Source organism: Balearica regulorum, chromosome 12, assembly GCF_011004875.1.
Source record: "Balearica regulorum gibbericeps isolate bBalReg1 chromosome 12, bBalReg1.pri, whole genome shotgun sequence".
NCBI classification, from domain to species: domain Eukaryota; kingdom Metazoa; phylum Chordata; class Aves; order Gruiformes; family Gruidae; genus Balearica; species Balearica regulorum.
Window position 1 is genome coordinate 23885856 of NC_046195.1, and position 21763 is coordinate 23907618.

Consider the following 21763-nt stretch of genomic DNA (forward strand, 5'->3'; position numbering starts at 1 on the left):
GGCTGGTCACTGGAACAGGCTCCCCAGGGAAGCGGTCATGGCACCAAGCCTGTCAGAGTTCAAGGAGCATCTGGACGATGCTCTTAGTCATATGATTTAGTTTTAGGTAGTCCTGCAAGGAGCAGGGAGTTGGACTCGACGATCCTTATGGGTTCCTTCCAACTTGAGATATTCTGATTATATGGCCCACCAAGTGTAGAATTAATCTGGTTATGGTGGAGGATAGCACGTAACAAGCAAAGCCACATAGATTTTGAAGTCAGTGTGAATTAACCATCCAGCGCTGTCTACATGCACAGAGATAGAGGGTGAGAGAATGAAGGCCCAGACACTGTGTTTCTTAGCGATTAGCTGTCAAGCAGAGAGAACTTTGCGGACAGGTCAGTCTAGGCTAATACAAAGGACAGTGCTCTAGGGTAACTACGTGACAAACAGGATGCCCAAGAAAGAGATGATCCTCAAAGCAGATGATGGTTGTGGAGGCAGAAAGGGAGGTTGTGCTGCCAATACAGATCCTTGCATGCAATGTATTTTGCCACTCTAATTGAAAGCACCTAAAAACCCCGTAGCTGAATAATAAATTCTGGGCTGGTCCAAAGGGCTGGCAAGGATAGCTGCAAGAGCTGCTGCTTGTAATTTTTTGTAATCTTTCGGACCATCAGACCTCAGAGACCATATTATTCTGTTGATCAGAACTGGAAGAACCATGGTTACAACTCACTGTGCTGAAATCAGAGACGAGTTGTGAGGGCAGGGGACCCAGGTTCTCATCTTTGTGAAATATGATGATCTAGGCCAGAGCACTAACAAGTCATCTTTGGAAGGAAACTATGCTAAAGCCAGTCATGATGCTCTGATACACCAAATTGTAATGAACATAAGGGCCAGAAAGATGATTAAAGGACTGGCATATCTCTGAGGAGAGGAGAGCTGAGACGTGGGACTGCTTAGCCTGGAAAAGAAAAAGCTCGGGGAGGGATCTTACCAATGTTTGTACGTATCTGATGGCAGGGTGTAAAGTCTGGGCTGCAGAGCTCTCAGGACCTTGCCATACAGAGGATGGAGACTGTTCATTTGACCACTAAGAAACCAATCCTCTCCCCATCCAGCGAGCGTTCTTTAGTCCTAATTACCTCCCTTGTCATTCCCATACCTTTTGCCTCTGTTGTCCCTAAGAATATTTGGGCTTGTCAGGCCAGATTCTACCCATAAAGCAAATATCAATAGTACATTGATAAAAAATACCAGTGTTTCACAGTCTAGACATGTTATCAAGGCACGCAAGCCATAGTGATTAAAAAAATGACTCTTCCTAACTTTCTGATCTCTTACCTGATGTTATGAAGATATCTCTTCAGGGTGGCACTTCTGAAAAGACTCTTCTTACAAGAAGATCCTAGATATTGCTATGGTTCAGTACCTTTTGCTACACTTTAGCGAAGAGCTGAGCCTTGTATTACAAGGTCTTCCCGATGCTCTATTGAAAACAGTCCACCTCTGAAGACAGTCAAGCCATGCATGAGAGTTCTCAGAGTGCATATATTTGCATAATTAATATGAGCTAGTACAAGCTGAGAGACTGCCATTTCCTTTATTCTGAAATGACATCATAATACTGAGATAGTATCTGACACTTTCATTCTGAGGCTGTGAAGTCTCCAACTGTAGCTTCTTCAGTGCCAATGGAAGAAAAAGGATCCAGCCCCAAATGGTGTCCATTCAGAGAAAATGAAACAACGCATTCATTCACAAACACTCCAGGACTGTACCAAGTACAGCAAGCTACAGCTCCTTGGGAGAGAGATTATAAACACCAGAGGAAAGCGAGGAAAGGACCTGCACAGAATTCTGAGCAGGGTCCTGTCTCTTCGACCATTTGTGCAAATACACCTTCCTGTCTTCTACTGCAATATGGACCCACCCCTCTGAAAGACCAAGGAAGCCCTGTGTCGTTTAGCAGTGAGGGAGAGGAGTGAAGGTACTCTTGCTGGAAGCAATATCCTACACCCAGCACCTGAAGGGCACATGGCTGCTGAAGCTCCTTCTTCCAGCATGCAAACTGAACAGTGTACAGCCTGGTAGGACCGGCTCTGGCTGGTGGAGATTTGGAAGCTCTGCCAGCTAGTCAGACAGGCTAAGGAATTAAAAAATAAACACAAAGATTGCTTTGGCAGCCAGTACAGAAGCCAGCAACTGCAAATTTACCATTCAGCTCCTCCTTACCTACATACGCGTGCATCTCAGAAACCTCTCTTAGCTTCTCAGTACCTAGGCATCCTTGCTGTGCCACAAGAGTAACAGCCCTGTTACAATGGGTGAGAGGGATATATCAACCCTTGAGACATACTTAGGCAATTTCATAGCTGTGGGCAACCATCAGCAGTATGAACTGGAACGTGCTACAGAGCAACATGAGGAAAGTTTGCACACAACCTTCCTGCTGTCTGTGTGGTCAAACCATTCAAGAGGAGAATCCTTAATAAATTTAGAAAGAAACCCCTCCACAGAGGGTTGGGCTGAAGAGATTCTGAACAGTGTGTGGGCATTTGTGGTGGGTTCTAGAATGGAAAGATCCTGGGCAAATTCAATTTTAAAGAAATCTGTCATTTCCTTCTCTTGGCAGAGGGATGCAGCTGCCTTAAGCAGAGCACCCGTACAGGGCCAGGCCCTGTGCAAACAGCAGTAGCTGCCACTGCCACAAATGCAGCAGGAGAAGCAAACAGCTATGAATCACTCTGGCTTGACCTTAGAGGATAGCTCAGAGTCTAGAATGTGCTAGCATAGCCTCTGCTCTGACCGAGGGAAGCAGCCTGTCTCCACTTCTGGGAGCTTAGCCATGTAGGAGACAGCCACCATTGCATTCTGAGTTACAGCCACTTCCAAACGAGAGTGCCCAGCACAAGGAAAGCAGCGTGGCCAGTTCTTCAGACTCCAGAGACAGAGGATGACCCACAGTCTCAACTAGTTTCCACAAGCTGTAAATTAGATTCCAAAGCTGATGTAGTGCTTATATTCACTGCAATAGTAAATTGTTTTACTAACGAACTGTCCTTAAAAAAACCACTTATTTTTTATCTCAAAGCAAAATATTAAGGTTTTTAGATTACCACAGGACATCTTTGTTAGAGTGAAATAATGGCTAAAATTATTGATAAAAGCAATTAAAGATTTTTTCTTAAACTTGCAGCAACCCATCAGTTATTTTTACTTCTCTTTCTTTTCCCTAAAAACTTTGATAAAATTATTTTCAGGATACTCTATTTATTACATATACAGAATCCCAGGCTTCTAGTTCTTATTTTTTTTTCAGACAACAATGGCTGTATTGGGTTCAGCACATGTTTTGATTGATATAAGGTCACTGCACTTCCTCAGTTTAAATCTCTTTATTCTTTCTTGCCATGACCACTCTGCTCTTGGGATTATTTCTTCATTCATCTTGACTGTTTGAAACACCTTCTATTTTGTCATCATCCATGGCTATGGATCAACACGCTGTTTACATCCCAATCTTGGTCTGCCTTAAAGGAGTATTAAGGAAACTGGAAGAGTGTATTTCAGAGCAGCTCTCCTGGGAGGCGGAAGGCTTGGCTACCGGCTGCCACACAGCTCTCACGGCCCAGTCGCTGTCTTCTCGAGGATGACAGAGAACCCGAAAGAAGACAGCACAGCGGCCTGCTCATTGGCACGTTCTCTCAGGAGATGGGTGACCTCTAAGTCGCTCCCTGCCAGAGACAGAGCAGGATTGCTCTCAACCCCTCCAGCTGAAGCTTGTCTCTTTAACGTACAATTGAAACACCCACTAGCACAGAGATGTGAACAGGATCTTCACACATCTGCGTCCCAAACACCAGACTGTATAGTAAGTGTCTTTGCTCCCTCCCCCAACCACTCTAGGGAATAATTAGTTAATTATGCAAGCCACAGCTATCTCAACAGGGACACAAAGAAAGCCCTTGGACTGGCAGCGCCCTGTGGTTAGGGAGGCATCTTTGCTTTGATGCAGTCCTAAATCTGCATGTTGGTTCCAGCTCAGGAGTTCAAACATGATCTCTAACACCCCAGCAAACACACTTGGATGCCTTTACCACAACGACGGGACATTTCCCACTCTATTGCTCCTTACCTTTTAATGGTATCATTGCGTCAGATGAGACCTTCAGGCAAGATAAGCAGAGAAACACCAGGTGAGGATTACAGCTGGAGCGTGGTGTAAACTGCCCAGAAAAGACTAAGAGATATTTTGAGTGCTAGGTGGGAGGCTGCAGTGCAGACTGGTGCCTAACTGTTGGGTTCAGGTGCCTGAAGAGATGCAGCGATCCCAGCAATTCTGGGCACATCCAGCTCTTGTTTCTTTTCCAGATATGAGAAGAGCAAAAGGCACAGCCAGCGCACTGGGTGCTCACGGCTGCAAGGGCTGTCCCACAGCCTCCTCCCCCAACTTGTATTTGCAACATGTGACGGCTACTTATTATAATAAAAGCATTATTAGGAAAGTGGTGTAGTTTTAGCTTTCCAGTGTGATTCAACAGCTGAGAATGATGAGGAACTGGCTTCAGGCAGTGCTTTGTGGTCCACCAGCAAGTGTTCTGCCTCTCACGGACTGAAAAAGTCTACAGTAAAGATTTATTTCATATACTTTCTATTTTCAGGTCTTTAAACACTTTGCAAAAATAGATAAATAAGTATCTATTTATCAATGGCTAAATCTAAAGATCTATCTCCTTAGACATTTTCTTTAGTGATTTTCTCTTAGCTAAAAAAGAGAAAATAATTGTGTTCTAGCAAAGGGAATATATATTTTTAGAATATCAGCTGAAAATTGAGAGGCAAGAAGCTGTAGCAAAGCACTGAGAGTACTGAGTCCCTATGAGGGAAGACTAAGGCAGAGCTATGTGCTGTCCTGTGCAGCAATGGAAGGGACCGTACAAGTGATCACCAAACGGGTTACAGATGAAACTACACAGGACATAAAATGAGGGATTTTAAACTGCATCTAGAAAAGATGGGGAAGCCAACAGTGCCTGAGCAGGAAAGTATTCTTGTATGTATAACTTTTTTTATTTTTTACAGAAGTTTCAAAATAGTGTGTGATGACTTTTCATATTGGGATACTGAATCACACAGTTAAAATCATGGCACCACTGAAATAAAGCCCTGTGAATATACAACAGGAGACATGCCTTGTCTGGAGGAAGTGAACAGACAATTACAAAGGACAGGAAAACACAAAGCAGTGTGCAGAGAGAGTGAAGAAAATTCAAATATCTGTAGGAAGCAAAGCTTCCCCTAGGGACTGTAAACCTGAAAGCATACCCACATTGACTTCAGCCTCTGAACAAGGAGAAATCCCCAGGTACTGGTTTTAGCTTTAGTTAACACCCCAGCTACAGACAGATGGGAATTTTGGGTACATGTGGTATATTTACCACTATTACCCATATTCCAGTTAGACTGAATTTTGGGTGCACATGGTATATTTACCACTATTGCCCGTATTCTAGTTAGACTGAAGCTGGGTAGAGGGTAGAAGAGCTCCCACTCAGGAATACAACACCACATACACTAAAGCTCCCTTAAAGAGTTCAAGGGTTTGATGATATGTGGCTCTATACATGGAGAAAAGGGTGTAAGGCATTGCACCCAACCCTGACAGGAGGCTTGGCAGTACAGCACACAGAGGATTGAGTGGAGAAGGATGTAGCACGTACAAGAGCATTAGGTCAGCCAGAGCAGAGCCGGTGATACATTCTGTACTCCTTCAAGGGTTTCAGATAGAGAGTTTTCAACCAGAGTGTCTACCCAGTTATCTTCAGGAGGACAAACAGGACAACTGGTCACAGATATGCTTCCAGCAAACACCAGTACAACCTAACTCTCTCAATGTAAAAGGAGCCGTGAAGTGCTAAGATCAGGAAAGAAGAGAGCAGCTGATTTGGGATAGAATAGGCACTAACTTTAGAACAGCTCGGAGGCAGAGAAAAAGCCTTAAAAGCTGCAGAACTCTGCAAGTAGAGAACTTGGAGTAAAAAGGTACAGAAAGAAGACAGCATCAGCAAGACAACTCCAAGAAGGAGAGAAGTTTATCAACAGGAACAGAGTCAGAGAGTGAAACTGAGAACCACACCAGGCAGGACAGAGAAGGCAAAAACACAGCAGTAACCAGTCATTAGGGTCAAAAGAACAACATTTCTGGGAGGATCAGACAGCAACAGATTTTAAAGAATATGGGAAAGCACAACAGATTAAATTAATTGCTGTCAAACATAGTAGCGTTTGGTGTGGAGACCTACACAAAGCAGGAGGGACACAGAATGGTCTGGGGTGAAGAAAAACAAGGTCTCATTTCCAGAACCATTCCTGAGTTTGTCAGGATGGAGAGGACTGAGGTGTCTGAAGGCATGTTTAGGTTTCCGCTTGTGGATCTAGCTGGAGATATTTACCATATTGTTACAGCATGTCAGGAGAACTGATCGTGCTCTAAGGTAAGAACAGGCTCTGCAAAATGACTGACCACGTCTTGGGGAACTACTACAACGGTGAACCAGCAGCAAGGCAAGAGAAGGAGGTGAAATATTTTTTTAAGGTACGGGAGGTTGTGGGTACTTGCCTCATCGCAGGAGATACTCCTCCTAACCATTTGTCTGTGTCTTCCTATCTTCCCTCCTCCCTGTGATATTTTCATGCCATCTACAGCTCCTCTCCCAGGCAACTTCTATTTCTATACTGTGCCAAGCCTAGCAACCATCTTATTGCTTCCTAATTGCACATACTGTCTCACTTTTATGCTAAAGAGCAATTTGATAGCTCAGCCATTTTAGAACCGCTAATTGAAGACACAGATGTTCACTTTGGAAACAGCTGTATCTATTTCCAGAAGTTACTGTTCCTAACTGTTCATTAAATACCCCTCCAACTGGAAGTTACACCACCACTGAGCTACATTAATGGGTAAGATGAGCACTTCTATCTAGTTCACCAGGTGCAGAATCAGTCACGAGAGATTCTGCTCCCTTCAGCAGCTTTTCTGACTCAAGCTAGCCTTGCATCCTTTTGCTGTGAAACAGTGTATAGCATTCACATGAATCAAGAACACAGCTCTGCACAGGGGCGTTGTCTCCAGCTGGGAGGAGCTAGGGCTGTAACTTCTTAAATGCCTCCAGCTAAACCTACAAAATGAAGCCTAAACACACCTTAAGATACCCTCTTACCTGGTGCCCTCACTCCACCCCAACCCCTGGCAGACTTGTAGATGATCCCTTTGGAAACCAAATGAATCTTTCATGTTTTCCTTGTCAGTAGGACTTCAGCTGTGATTTGCTGCCGGTCCCTGAACAGAGGCTCCCACAAAACTATTCCTGTTGGCATTGAGGCAGATGCCCTCTTCCAGATTCCAGGACTGAAGACTCCTGTAGGTCACAGAGCTGGACAGCTTGTGATTTCTTCATTTTAATAAGAATATGCATCACAGGATACATGTTCTTACAACCAGAACATAGCACAGATTCAAGAAAACTGTGTGTTTCTCATAGTTTTGAAGTATCTGGGTAATGCTGATTTTGACTAACTTGGAGGTACAGCTCATGATCTGTCTTATTTCTCTCTGATTCCCCCTGACAACTGATTAATATGAAATGTGTAAGCAAGCTGCCTCAGGTGGAGAGAACTTAGTTGTATCAAGGAGGGGAGGGCTGTCACAAATAAGGAAATAATTCTGAGATTTCCGCCTGTTTGCCTACTGAGATGCCAAATTTCTGGCAAGAGGCTCCTGCCTCTGATTTCTAGCATCTATCTAGACTTCTCAAACCTCCTTCCTATTCCCTACTGCTAACAGTCTCATTCTAAGTAGCTTTTCTTCCCTCTCACCTGCTTGTTTTGAAGATGACCTGCTGAATAACATGTCTAAGATACAGATATTAAACCAACTGTGGACTCTGTTCTGGGGTGGTAAAGAACAGAAGGACTGTATTCTGCCAGCCCTTGAGAAAAAGCAGCTGTCCTCTGCCAGCATCTTTCTTTGCTACGTTTTGACTTTGCACTCTTGGGTCTAGTTGCCACTTAATATTCTCTGCATGGTCTGGATTACTGAGATTTGATTTACAGCATGGAGTACAGTTGACAATCAATGGGATATAGGAAGTTATTTCAAAGTGCCGGGCTTCAAGGCCTCCTGTCCCTTCTGCTAGCAAATGCAGGCCTTGTCTGTTCAGCATTAAACAGAGAGGTGTTTGGGAGAAGCCAAGGAGGTTTCTAGCAGAGTAGGGACATCATCTTCTCTCAATACTGGTGACAAGTCAGCTCAGCCACTGCCTCTCACCAGTTTGCCTTGCGCTGAGCTCACTGAAGTCTTACTTCATAACAGGAGGCCCTACTTCTCCATGCTACCCAGTCTAGCCAGGTCCCTTTCAGCTTGCAAATTACAGAATGGAATCAGGGACTGAACTTGCTGACTTGGGAGAATAAAAATGACTAGAAGAGGCCTCCACTGCCATGAACACTTTTGTTTCAGGGCTTCTCACTTGTTCAGCTCCCTCGCAGCCATGCAGGCACAGACCCCTTCCACATTCCCATGCCTCCCTCTTGACAATTGTCTTTGCCTTTGAATATGGGCCAACAGCAAGAAAGAAATTCCATAACAATTAAAACTCCCACGCCAATCTAGCAACCAGAAGGGGCCAAAACACATATTGTGCTCATACCTACCAGCCTGCAAGCTGGTTCTTCAAAAAAATGCCACACAGGTCAAAGCCACAGAGAACCACCCTATCCAATGTTTTCCTACCACGGAGTCATATTTGTTTGAAGCAGTTTACTTGTTATATGGCCCGGCCAGTGTTCGCATTTCTGTCCAAGTACTGCACCTTACCCCTCTTAAACCATTTTAGGAAGCTTTTTGGAACATAAATCTAGTCAAACAGAAGGTAAATCACTGGCTTCTTGCCCACTTCTCCTCTAAGATAGCTAGTAGCACCTTGAGTGCCTGATGACAGACTGACATTCCTCAGGCAACATTCAAAAGAGAGATACTAATGGCCTTTTCCTTCCAGTTTTCTCCTTAATTATTTAAGAATTTGGCACTGGAGCTTAATAGACAGTGTCACAGGAGAGATGGTTGGATCCCAGTGAAATAAAGGTTAGCTACTGCAAATGCAAAAACAATTAACTTAATCTCTTAACTTGAAAGTCAATAGAGGAAACAATCCAGACTCACCAGTTATGCTGCCATGCTTTTTTAGCACACTCTGTAGCTATAGCACGTTGTGAAAAACAGCACAAAGCTTTTACAGCCTTCATCTTTTCACTGGAAACCACCAAAAGGACTTTTCTCAAGACTACCAAAATACATGCAAAGCAGACCTAGCAAATGGCAGCCCACCCATGGAGTGGTACTGTGCAGCTTGTGGACAAGTCTCCAGGTAAAAGCTAAGGCTATAGCTTGTGCTGCTTATGTCATGCCAGCTGGTATTTCTATTTTCTTATCACGGCCAGTATTCCAGAGGCAGGAAGGGACTCTCCAACGTTAAAAGAGTTAATGTTTTAACTCTTAAAAAGTTAAAGTTTTAACTCTCTTTAAAAGAGCTACAACAGTTTCAAGTCAGGTATCCTATGAACATAGTCAATAACAACTGTTTATTAAGCCACTGCTGTCTGAGGCATTTAGCTGACTCCCAGGGGAGTCAGAAGAGGCTCAGCCTTTTGCCTGAAACTGTCTTGCTGTGCTTAAGCTCTGTGATTTGTTTTCACCTTTGCTTTGCACTAAAGACAAGGAGACGTGCCTGACTGGTGACTATAGATGAGTTCTCTTACTGTTGCACCTTATTCTCCAGGATCTCCAAAGTTAGTACAAATTTATAAAAGATTCCTTGTTTTGCAGAATGCCAGAGACACAAAGAACATTAAATACCTGGTCAAACTGTGAACCCAGGACCCTGAGGCAGGTTCTAGTAAATTGCCAGAGTCTTTGATGCTTCACAAAAAGGCTCACAAAAGACAATAATATGTGCAAAGAGACACACAAGTTATTCAGTAGGACGTACTGATAAGACATGCATATTAAATCCTACCCCCTCTGTGATTTACATGCCTCCTTTCATTTGAGATTCTCAACCTTCATTCTCTTAGAGGAAATATCCCAGCCTTTACTTTCAAAAGCAAAGAAAGGGCTCACTCATTTCTTTCAAAACACAGAAACTAGGACAATGATGCTTTTCAGAAAAGTAGAAGTGAATCAAAATTGCATTCCCCATTAAAAAAAAAAAAAAATCTGACCCAGTACTATTCTATACATTTGAGAGATTGGTCCAGCAAGACTTGAAGGCCTGTCTCTGGAGAACCAAGAACCTGCTGGGCAAGGACACCAGTGCTCAAGTTCATCTGTGAATAAAGCCTCAGAAGGACAGAGTTTTCCTGAAGAGCTGGATACACAACTAATTGTTACATTAGTACTAACTTTTGAGATCCTGGAGAGGGAAGGTGTGAGAGGAGGAGAACTATCTATAGTCACCAGTCATTGGAGGCAGAAATTTATCTCCATTTCTTTAGAGTGAAGCAAAGGTAAAAACAAGCCACAGAGCTCAGGGACAGCAAGGCATGGAATTAACAAAGAGTGCTTTTTCTGTGTCCACCCTGCACTGTCCCACTGCAATAATCCAAGCTCCCTCCGTGTTCCCTGCAGCCCACTGCAATATCCTCAGTTCCTCTCATCAGTCGTAACTACCAACTGGTCAAGCGGCAGCACGCTCGGAGACAGAAGTGCACTGTCTGTCAGGCGGTGCATAAGTGGTGACCGCCCAGTTGGCAGGCCAAACAAAATGGTGCCTTCACTGGGGCAGTACACAATTCTGATCACTCTACTGCCCCACCAGTTTTCATAAAACTGGGAGAAACTTGTTACTTTTAATGCTTTAGCAGAAGGGAAAGTGTTTATTCCAGACAAACACAAAGCATGTGTGTTTGTCAGAGGAATTCATATGACTCATCCAAGCACCTCTAAGGGGATGGAGAAAAAATTAGTATTACCTGAGAAGTTAGAGGCTCAATACTTTCTTTAGTTTTTCCTGTCAACAGCTACAAGGCTTGTCCTGAAGTCCAGAAAGACAAGGTCCTGTAGCTAATTCAGGATTTTTGAGGGGAAAGAAAAGTAAATCCTCTTTTTCCATCTCAGTAAATTCTCCCCATAATAATTTCTAAGCATTCATTTACACATAACTTACACTCTTTCCTCCCATACACAGTTACTGGGCTGATGGATAGTCTCTATCACCTCCCTTTCTTCCCCAGGTACTTTTGCCTAATGAACGCTTCACAGACTAGCAGATGCACCCTCCATTTTGAGCTAGCTACTACTATCAGGTCCCTGTACGCTAACCAGACAATCTCATCTTCTTTGGCCTCCCGTAGCATCTCCTTTCAAAGGCCTGGAGGTCTCTCTCTTCTACCCATCAATTACTAGTGGAAAGCCTGTGATAATGCACATAGCACACTTGGCTGTGCTAGCCAAGTGGCCAGAAGTAGCACCCACTAGGATCTCTATACTCAGATACCTATCACAAAGATATATTGCTGGATCCTTATTTGGCGCTCAGTTTCTTCTTCTTTTATGAGATGCAACCGTCCCAAGAGTTACCTAGGATGCTCTCTGTATGACATATACAAAGAGCACAAGACCATGTCCCATAGAAACTCATGCTGAGGAACCCCTCTTCCACCCTTACTCTGGTGTCCAGCCTTGCTCCTTTGAATGACATACACTGCACCTCTTGCTCACGTACACAAGGCTTTCTTGCCTTCACCAAAGACAGCATGTGCTGGCTATTGCTTGCCATACTCCAGTGCTCAAGCCCATCATATCTGCTGATGACATGACTCAGGTATGCCAATGACACAGAAATGAGGAAGAGTGGCAAAAAGACATGACAGGACATGGATTGTTTTGTCAGGAAAGAAACTACTGCAAAGCTGCACATCTCTCTGTCTGCAGAATGTGAGCAGGGCGGAGGATCTGACAGCCTGGCCATGTCAGATTGCAGGAAAGGAGGAGAAGAAAAAAACGGTTCCCGGCCTGTATACAATAGCTACTTGCTGGAGAAAATGTAAGGACAGACATGCAGTCTGAATACAGCCAACTAGTATGGAGCCATCAAGGAGACAGGAAGGGTACTGACCTTATGCAGCAAAAGGCCCCCTGCCCCCTCAGAAGAAAGAGGAATCCCTGTCATTCTGGAACAGTGCCCAGCCTGCAGGGCTTTTCACGGTGGAACCAGAGCTACTTGGAATAGAAACAGCCTCGTCTCTGAGATCAGAGAGTTTAAACCGGAGCTTGTTTTTTCTGCAGTCATAAGCCAGCAGGCACCAGCTGCAGAATTTGCCGCAGTGTGTGTGTGTGCGTGTTTCTGCATGTGTGAGTGTGCAGCAGCCACGCTCCTCCCCTCCAAGCTCACTGTGTGATAAATGTGTCCAGCTCCCTCCTTCTTCCCCTCCCTACATCACTGACAGTCCCGGTCTGATCGCTCTCGGCCCCCTCTCTTCTCTATTAAGAAAGCTTTTTTTGGCATCAGTAGTGACTTCTTTTCATTGTTCCCTTGCTGGCTAATGAGGTTTGTCTCTCCTCCTTCTCCCTCTCACCCAAAACACCAGTGTCTGACAGATATTCATCGTCACGTACCCTGGTCTGTGCAACGTGCCAAACCCTGCTCCAGCTCCTCTAGCTCTGGACCCTGGAGATAAAAGACCCTATTTTGAAATACTTCAACACATTTTAGCATTAGCGTATAGATGATTTAACACTTTTAACAAGATGTTTGCTGGTGGCAACACTAAAGGATGTCGAAGGTACGCTATGAAAATAGAACCCCGTGTGTCTCTGGACTGCAAAGGTGTCATCCTCACACTGTACCACTGGCAATGCAGGAGAGCTAATCATAAAGGAAGAGGCTGGCCCCTTATACCTCTGTGCTACATGGGAAATATAGCAGGGTAAGGGATGACAAAGGACCACTGCTAGGAAAAAGAAAGCACTTTGCTATTCTGCTATTCTCATTTCTAAAGCACAAAATCCCTCCCTATAGCTTACTGGGATGAAAGTCAGCTCCAAGCCTGGCTACATCTCCTCTCCTCTGCTGCCCTAGAAAGGCTGCATCACCCATTACAAGAACCTTCCCTTTTTCCTCCCCCACTAACTGGACACATTTGGATGCTTTTTGGCTTTCTGTAGTGGAAGAATGTAGTGTTGAGCAGCCCAAAGCCAGATTTCAGCTACTTCAAGACTACTCATGTGTGGGTGTGCAGCACCAAAGGAAAGAAAAATTGCAAAAGGAGCCCTGTATCTCTCTTCCATCTAATCAGCAGCATGACAGTCCACCTTAACAACCCTTCCCCCTCGTGACTGGCATTAGCCTCATTCCAGCATCAGCACTGAGCTGAACAGTGATACAGACATTAATACTGGCTTTCACCAAGCCTTGCCCAAAGGGAGCGTCTGTGAGATGCCTCGTGCCACCTCCTCCCTTCTCCAGTAGCACACCATCTTCAGGAAAGACTATACTGGGACAAATCATAATGCTGCAGGACGCCTTAAGTGCCTGACAGGCAGAATATCTTCTCCAGATTCTTCTCTAGACCCATCTTCATACATCCTTCTCTATGTCTGAGCTAATGACACAAGTGCAGTAAACAGCTGAGCAGCTAGGGAATTCGGTTTCTGTTCCTATACTCAGGACACAAGCAGCTGAGAAGGGGCGAGGTCCTCAGATCATAAAAAAATAAGCTCCATCTGCAGCCACCTTTCCCTCTTGTCACTAGCCCTTTCCCCCTCAACCACCAGTCCGTCACCACCCCTACTGCAATAGGATCAAATTCCAAGGAAAAAAAACCCGCATCTGCTATAGACCGCTCCGCAAAGATTTCCTCACCTGCTCCTCTGCAAGGACAGAGCAGACCCAGCAACTTGCCCCCTGAGACAAGGCAGAGGAGAGCAAGAGAGCCTGCTCAGGGCTACATCTGCTTGCCAGGTATCTAAATTTATAGTTACCTCCCCCAGAATAACCCATCCTCCCTTGGTCGACCACTTTCTTCAAAGCAACAAACAGCATCAGAACAAGAACAAAGCCAGTTCGGCTTGCCTCAGTCCTGCGTCCACCCCACCCCTCTGAACAGTATTAGGGGCTTGTCATTTCTGACCTCTACCAACACCCTCCACTGTCCGTTCAAAGTCTTGGAGCCTCCAGGTCGGGCTGACAGGGTAGGAAAGGAACGCACACATACCATCCTGTCCTGGGGTGAGCGACCCATGGAGCAGCAGCCGTTACAAGGGGTGCCTGGAGAGCCGCAGATGCACAGGCACAGCCCGGGCTGCAGAGCAGCTGCTGTGTCAACGCGAGCCGAGGGAGGAGCTCCAAGCGCCCCCCCCCCCCGCATCCACAGTGCGCAAGGCTGACTTAACCCTCTCCGGGCTGCAGGGTCCTGGAGCATCCCGGAGACGCGGCCCGTAGAGCATCCCTGCAGGCAAACGTAGCGCGCTCGTGGGCATCCGCCAACTCCCGGTGTACCGCAGCCAGCTCAGGGCTGCTCCCGCACTAAGGCAGGCTGATTTTGACGCAGAGTCTGGGCAACTGTGAACACTAGGACTCTGACCAGCGCTCCCAAATACGTGAAACTGGACAAACTCGGCAAACATATAGGTTCCCATGCTACGCGAACATTTTTTCCCAACACTCTACAGGCCAGAGGGCTACTGCCCATCTCATGAGGGGGACTTTGGTTTAAGTTACTCTTAAACTGGAACCTCATGCCTGGCTCCAACTGCAGAGCAACTCCTCCAATTAAAGAAAAGCAACATGAAATACCAGGCACAGCATCCGCAGCTTGGCTGGGGACAGTTGTGCCTAGTATCACATACCCAGCATCTGGCTGCTAGTAAACAGGGATGTGTCAATGATGATCTCAGATCCCATTAAACAGATAATAGAACTTAAACGAGCAATGCAAGAACACCAGCAACCTGACCTCTGGAGATCTATTTCCAGCACTGTTTTCAGATAAATGTTTAAATAATTTTCTAAGAACCTTGCAACTTGTTTCATAACCAGTATCAAATGTCTGGCTCATTCGACCTCCAAGACACTTGACAGAGGAGCATGCTTCCTTGGTCCTGCTCTGCTGGGCTAAGGCCTGTCAGTCCAATGTTGGAATATGTAGATTACTCCATGACATACTAGTTGCCAATAGTGATCTTTTATCATATCAAGCACTGAAACCACTACTGGTGCCCTGCTTGCCTTACACAAGATCCAAGATTACTTTTAGATTCCAGAATTAACTGTGAAAGCTGGAGATGTCCTGCCTGCCCTACAGTAAGTCTCCCTCTCAGTGATCTTTCAAGGGCTGTCAGAGACAATGGAATGCTCAGGAATAAAAATATCACAGAATTTTCATGAGTTTAAAAAAAAAAAATTGGAACCTTCTCTTCTGTAGTTTTCAGATGATGCCAATCAGTGGCAAATATCTGTGAATCTCAGGGAAAAGCAGCGCACTGGAATCAAACATCTTTGATTTCTGTATGTTTCAAACAGGTAACACATCCTTATCTTGACACCCTATTTAAAAAGGCCAAAGATTAAAAAATTCTCAAGGGACAAACTATTGAAAATAAACAGTTTCATGCTATGGGAGCTGCTGAACTGCTCCATTACATCTGTCACATCCCAGTCTTCTGCTTGACAGTTCCAACACACAGTAACACCAGCGACTTGATGATGCCTACTAACTAGTCTACTGCAGTGCCTGGGAACCACTCCCAATGGGCTGGAGCCTCTGTGGTGAGCACTGGGAGAAAACAGAGCTTTCTGGATTCTGCTTTCACCTCCAATGCAAAAGTCACTGCAGGGACCAGTTCTGTAGATCCACGCCCAGCTATTCACTTGACAGTCAAATCAGACCACTAACAGATGGTGAGGGGGACAGTTCCCTTCCAGTCACCAGAATCATCAGTACAGTATAACCTCCCAGCCACAGGAATACAGCAACAACTCCAATGAAGTGATCGACCGCTTCTTTTTAATATACATCTTTGGATTGTTAAATCCTGGGACAAAGTGTCGGAAAGTTCTCTGAAAGATATGCAGCAAGGCATACTGGCCTTCCAGCGACACAGTAGCTGGTTCTGGTCACCAATATAAACAAACACAGGTACTAGTCAACACTTTCAAGCATGTTACTCAACTGAGATACTTAAAAGGGTTTCTTTTCATCTTTGGAAAGAAAATGAGGGTTCAGCCTGAAGCCAGCTTTTTTTTGGGTGAAAAAGCCTCAGTTCTGAACGGGAGTACAAGGTTCCTGCTGCCTTCTTTGAAAGAGAGCAGACAGATGATATTAACTAAGTAGAGCTGACCTTTTTTCTGTTTTGGTGGAAAGTGAAAGGTTTTTATGAAATGTGTACTACATAATATGGAATGAGAATATATGGATTTACATTTGTTTAATTCAGGAACTAATGGATTGAGTCTACTGGAAACTACAAAGACTTCCTAAAGGTAAAAGCTCCTTTGGATTTATGTCAGTGCTGGGATTACAATAAAGAACAGTTCTATACATGCTGAAGAAGGGGCCGCAGTTGAACGGCTACAGCTACCCATTGACACTAGGATCTTAACATTCAGGTCAGTATCTATTGAGCACTACATGCAACTTCAGCAAAGTCTTGTCATCAAGGAATTAATGGATTCTGACAGTAGCCAGCACTGTGAAACAAACGATCATAGAAATGTGGAAAAGTAAATCACTGCATAGATCAGACTCGGAGTGTCCCATCTTTGGCTGCAGCAAGGCTCAGCTCCCCACCCTGCAGTCAGTCACGCAGAATAGAAGTGAAATTTGGAATTCTTCCATGAAATGTTTGCCTCAAAGAGCAGAAGCAAACCTGCTTGCTGGTCCTAGGCTTTCTCATGCTGCTGCTTCTTGGTGCTGTTACAACTAGTTGTGTTAGTTGTAAGGTAATGATCGATCATTTCAGTCGATTTGGTTTGACAGCTTTAATTAAAACTGTTGTGACAGTAGTCAGAACACAGCCCACTACACCTCCATGTATTCTTTATTCCTGCCTGTAAAGAGTGGAGAAAATCCCATTCCATAGCATACCTGTGCATCCCTACTCCCTCATCTGACAAAGTTTGGCCTCAAAAACCCCCTTATGACCCTTAATCCTTAAGAATTTTAGAATGGGAACGCTGGATCAGGCCATAAGCCCATCTCACCCACAGCCACGAGTGGACAGCTAGGGAAAAAGCATAAAATATATGATAGATTGATTACACCTCTCCGTTCCTGGCAGATGCCCTCACTCACCAACAAAGGTTGTTTCTGGATCTTTATGTAGAAATTTCACGAAAGGAAAGCACTTACTGAGCTTCAAGTCTCTACCAGTGCCTAAAGAGAGGGCACTGAGCTTCTAGTTTCCATTTCCTACAGCAAGGAAGACCTACAGAGCTATGTTCAAAAACATTTCTGTTTCTTCAGTCCTTCAGGAAATCAAGAGATTTGCCTGACAGTTATGGGATGTCACAAACCAAGTACCAGGACCATAGAAAAGGAGTATACAGAGGAAACAAACACCAAACCAACCCATGCCCCACCCCCGCAAACCAACAAAATAACCAAACCCAAGAGAAAAACAGTGCTCTTACCAGTATTGAGGTAAGGCTCCTTGATGTTCAATTCAAAGGACCACTCCAACGTTGATATTTAAAGACACTATTATCCTCTGACGCAAGGATAGATTTATTTCAACTATTGAATTGGAGAAGAGAGATGGAGTTTTTCCCAATTATGCTAACAAAATAAACTCTTCTCCAATTAGTCAAGCAGACAACAGTCACCGAATCACTATGATTTGAAACAAAGATCCTGTCTTTTGGCTGGGGAATTCTGTTCCCTGTCCATGGGGCTTTGAAAAGGCCTCAGAGCTTCCAGGGGTGTTAGGTGTAGTTCCCTTCTGACTATGATATGGAATTAAACATAGAATTAAACTGTTAACAATGTGAGCACTTATTTCATTGCTGCACACTTGAGTCAATATCACACTGACAGGAATGTTCTGGATCATAAATATTAAGCCGCCAGTGTGAACTACTGACTGCATCATAAATATTAAGAAGCCACAGACTGACTATTCCTCCAGACCTGCATAAATAACAATAGAGACTTCATAAAATGTTCTTCTGTTATTTTCAAATTTTAGGATGCAGCCAGGGTCACATCTCCATGCTTTTCTCTACCATGATGTTTAAAGCATTTTTATATAAGTGAAGACTGTGTGTCTTTATGAAATACGAGACCTCCAAGAACTACAGCTAAAGCACAGGGCTTACAATACCCATCGAGTCTGGAAAGGTTGTGCTGCTCTGAACAATAGCTCTGAGTTGCCCACTGTCTTATGCTCAAATACACTTGATTTTCTTTACAACTATAGGCCAAAGGCTTTAATGAGAACAGAGATTCTAATGAACTGTATACTAGTTTCTGAAAAAAGTTGGGACAAAGAATAACCATGGCCTGACCCAGCCACAGCCCTGATAGTGAGTTATATGCTTTTATTAGGAAGGACAGGTATTAGGCATTTATTTCTCTGCACTTCTGCATGAAAAGCATAGAGTTCTCAATGCACAGAACTCTGACCTCTGCATTAGTTCGTTAGTTGTAAGATGTCATTATGTGAGACTGTCAAAGTAATTGCAAGAGAAGAGGTAGCAGGCTATCACCACAGCATGCTGTACAGAGAAGACTGCAGGGAAGCGCAAGGATTTGTTTGCATCCATCCTCTTGGAAGATTTTTTTTTTCTTTGACTATCCAGTTACTGACTTTCACAGGCTATCTGCTTTCAGTAAACCAAAAAAAAGTTATTATTTGTTCAAGTCTTTGGGAAATCACTCCTAAAATCCTGTTGGCTATCCTCATTTCTGTCTAGGTATAGCAATTTTTACTCTTTTCTACAGGCTTTACCGGGATGTTTTCAAAGGATACTTGTTTTTGCTGAATATTTCCGCATCTTTCTGTGCAACTAATTAGTCTTCCCTACTTCCTTTCCCCTTTCTTATTTACAGCTATTTGTACCTTTTTATTCTGTATGGTTGCTTAAATTCTGACTAAAGATTTGTTTTCCACTTTTGTCAAGTTTCCTTATTTTTAAATAACCATTTCTGAAAAGAAGCGACACCTCATCAGTTGTTTGCATACGTCTGCTTCAAGGAACCTTTGATCCCTTAAGTATTTTATTCTTTCAGCTGCTTTTCAGGTCCAATACAGTTATATATTTAGGCTTCTCTTCCTTAATTTGAGAATAATCTTTTCATCTTCAGGGCCTAAGGAATGATTATCTGAGCTATTGAGAATTAGCTTCTCTCAACTTGCTGTGGTATTTGACTAGTTTACAAGTGGATAGCCCAAGTCATCCATTCCATTTAGCTTTTAATCATTTTCTTCACCAAGTAAGGTGTTACTTTTGTGTTAATGGCATCCCTAATGCAGGTCCAGAGAGACTGTCAGCACCTGTTACCAGCCTCTTTTCCAATTCCTACTTTAAACAAATTCATGAACCCTGTGAGTTTTCTGTGGCAACAGTCTGGTCTGTCTTGTCCCAGAAAATAAGGTTTTAAAAATGGTGATCCTAATTTAACTCAGCAACTCAAAAGCTTTAGGGAAAACAACAGAAGATGACCTGTCTAGAACTCTCAGTGGAAAGGATAAAGAGGTTTATAAATCAAGGCTGCGAAACTGGAGCAAACATGAGCAGTACTAAAAGACCAGAATTGAGATTGAGGCAAATACTGGGCCACAGTAAGAACAGCAATGTGTCCCCTGCGTGAATGCGGTATGGCTCCTTAGCACACAAAAGGGCGGCTTAATGCGGCAGAGGGGAAGGAGGGACTAGGATCAAATCCTAGTGATTTCTTAGTGACACTGGGAGCAAACCCTAGCGTTTTCCTAATAACAGTAACACTGAGTTCAAGGAAAGACTTCTCCAAAAGTGTTTCCAATACGCAGCATACCTCTACCTGAAGAAAACCCCATGCCCTCTACACAGTGTTCGGGTTGGCTGTACTCTCTCAGCAGCCTTTGCCAGCATTAGTACCTGAGTAGCACCCACAGGACTGCTCCAGCCAGAGGCACAGCAAAGCTTTCCACATGTCCCAACAGACATACAGAACGAAGGAGAAGGTTTAGCCAAGAAGCCAGGTCTAGCACGGAAAGTAAGAAAGAAATGCAACCACGGCAATGTGAGAGAAGCTACAAGAGCCAAAACATGGTGCAAGATTTTTCTGTAAGCAATGCAAAACAGCTCTGCCACATACCTTGAAGCTCCAGAACCCATAACCTGTCAGGTTCATACAGATTTAACTGGCATTGTATGCAGGCTTCTCTCACAATGAATCTAAGTCTGAAGACAAGCAAAAAATTCTAAGTAAAACCAACAGCCACAGAATCTAGTTGCTACTAAATGCAATGATACCGCAAGAAATAACCATATGCAATGATTACAGAACAGGAACTGTTCTTCCAGGCATATTTTAAATTTAAAGAGATAAAATGTTAGCCCCTCCAAAATAGTGCTAATAAATTGTGTGTATGTTTGGGATATTACAGTTACCAGCCATTTCCTGCTTATAAGGCCTACTAGTCAAGAAACAGAAACAAAAAATGCAAAATAAACACATGTTCTTTAGACATTGATCAAATAGGACATCCGATTTAGGCACTATTCCCTCCTGGGTTTATGCCCTCCTGTAGGATGAGATCAGTGCTGCAGCACATGATTTCTTGCAAGGATGTAGCTCAGATGAAACCAGAGATGAAAAACAAATGGAGGGGAAGAAAAAAAAAAACAACAAACTTTGAATTATTCATCTCCATGAAATAGGAATAAAAATGCTAGCAAAGTCCATCTTTAGAACAGTGATCCCAGGAGAATTTTCTTTACAGGAGTCAAACTGTCTACTGCAGATTTTCCTGCAGAATCATTGGCACTCATTAAATTTCAGAGACAAAGAGGTAGGATTAGGTCGAACCCAGACCATTCACCTACCTGAAGGCAAAGTAACATTGTGAATAGCCATAACCAATTTCCACAATAGCTACTATCAAAGCGAAGGCAGCCAAAATACAGAACAGGCCTCAGTTTACAAAAATATGAGTAAAACTACTGAGAACAGGTCATCTGAAAGACAAATATGGCCTTGTTTAACCATTTTTCCTGTCGTTCTTTTTTAACCACAAGAAATTAAGTCTTATCCAGCTTGTCTGTCCTAGAAAGTTCCACAGATAAAGACCAATATCACTGGGGAAAAAACCCCCACTGTTTTAAATGGATTAAAAATATATTCCACCAAATCCTATTAACAACGGACTGAGAAATCAAAATCATTGAGTTATTCACAAGCTACCATCTCAAGGGCAGACTAGCATAGATTTAGTATTTCTTTTAAAAAGAAAACAAACACAATAATACCCACATCTACCAGGACAGAAAGTACTACAGAAAACAAAACAACAAAATAAACTTCTTTTACTCTGTGTCCTGAAAAGAGGGCCAAACGTTCCCCAATCTCATCATTATTTTCCTTTTCTGTCAAATTAAAGGGTTAATCTTCTCTCAAGGTCCATTCAAACAGATCCTGACAGGTCAAATCTTTATATATGAAAGATAGTACAACGGAATGGTTCAGCACAATGCACTACATCCACTTTCCTTGAAGGATTTAAAAGACTGTTCCA

The 21763-nt window shown here is 43.7% G+C and overlaps 1 protein-coding gene across 3 annotated transcripts in view; it reads right to left on the reverse strand.

Annotated features, from left to right (window-relative positions):
• MAP1A (microtubule associated protein 1A) overlaps nt 1–21763 on the reverse strand; it is a 67826-nt gene that overhangs the window by 23637 nt on the left and 22426 nt on the right. Inside the window, exon 1 of one of the 3 annotated variants that reach the window (XM_075764491.1) lies at nt 14263–14539. The exons of 1 other annotated variant lie outside the window; for it this stretch is intronic. The gene's annotated coding sequence lies outside the window, so the exon portion shown is untranslated. Of the gene's footprint in view, nt 1–12164; nt 12376–14262; nt 14540–21763 lie in introns of those variants that run through there. One more of the 3 variants, XM_075764493.1, reaches the window with a different exon arrangement.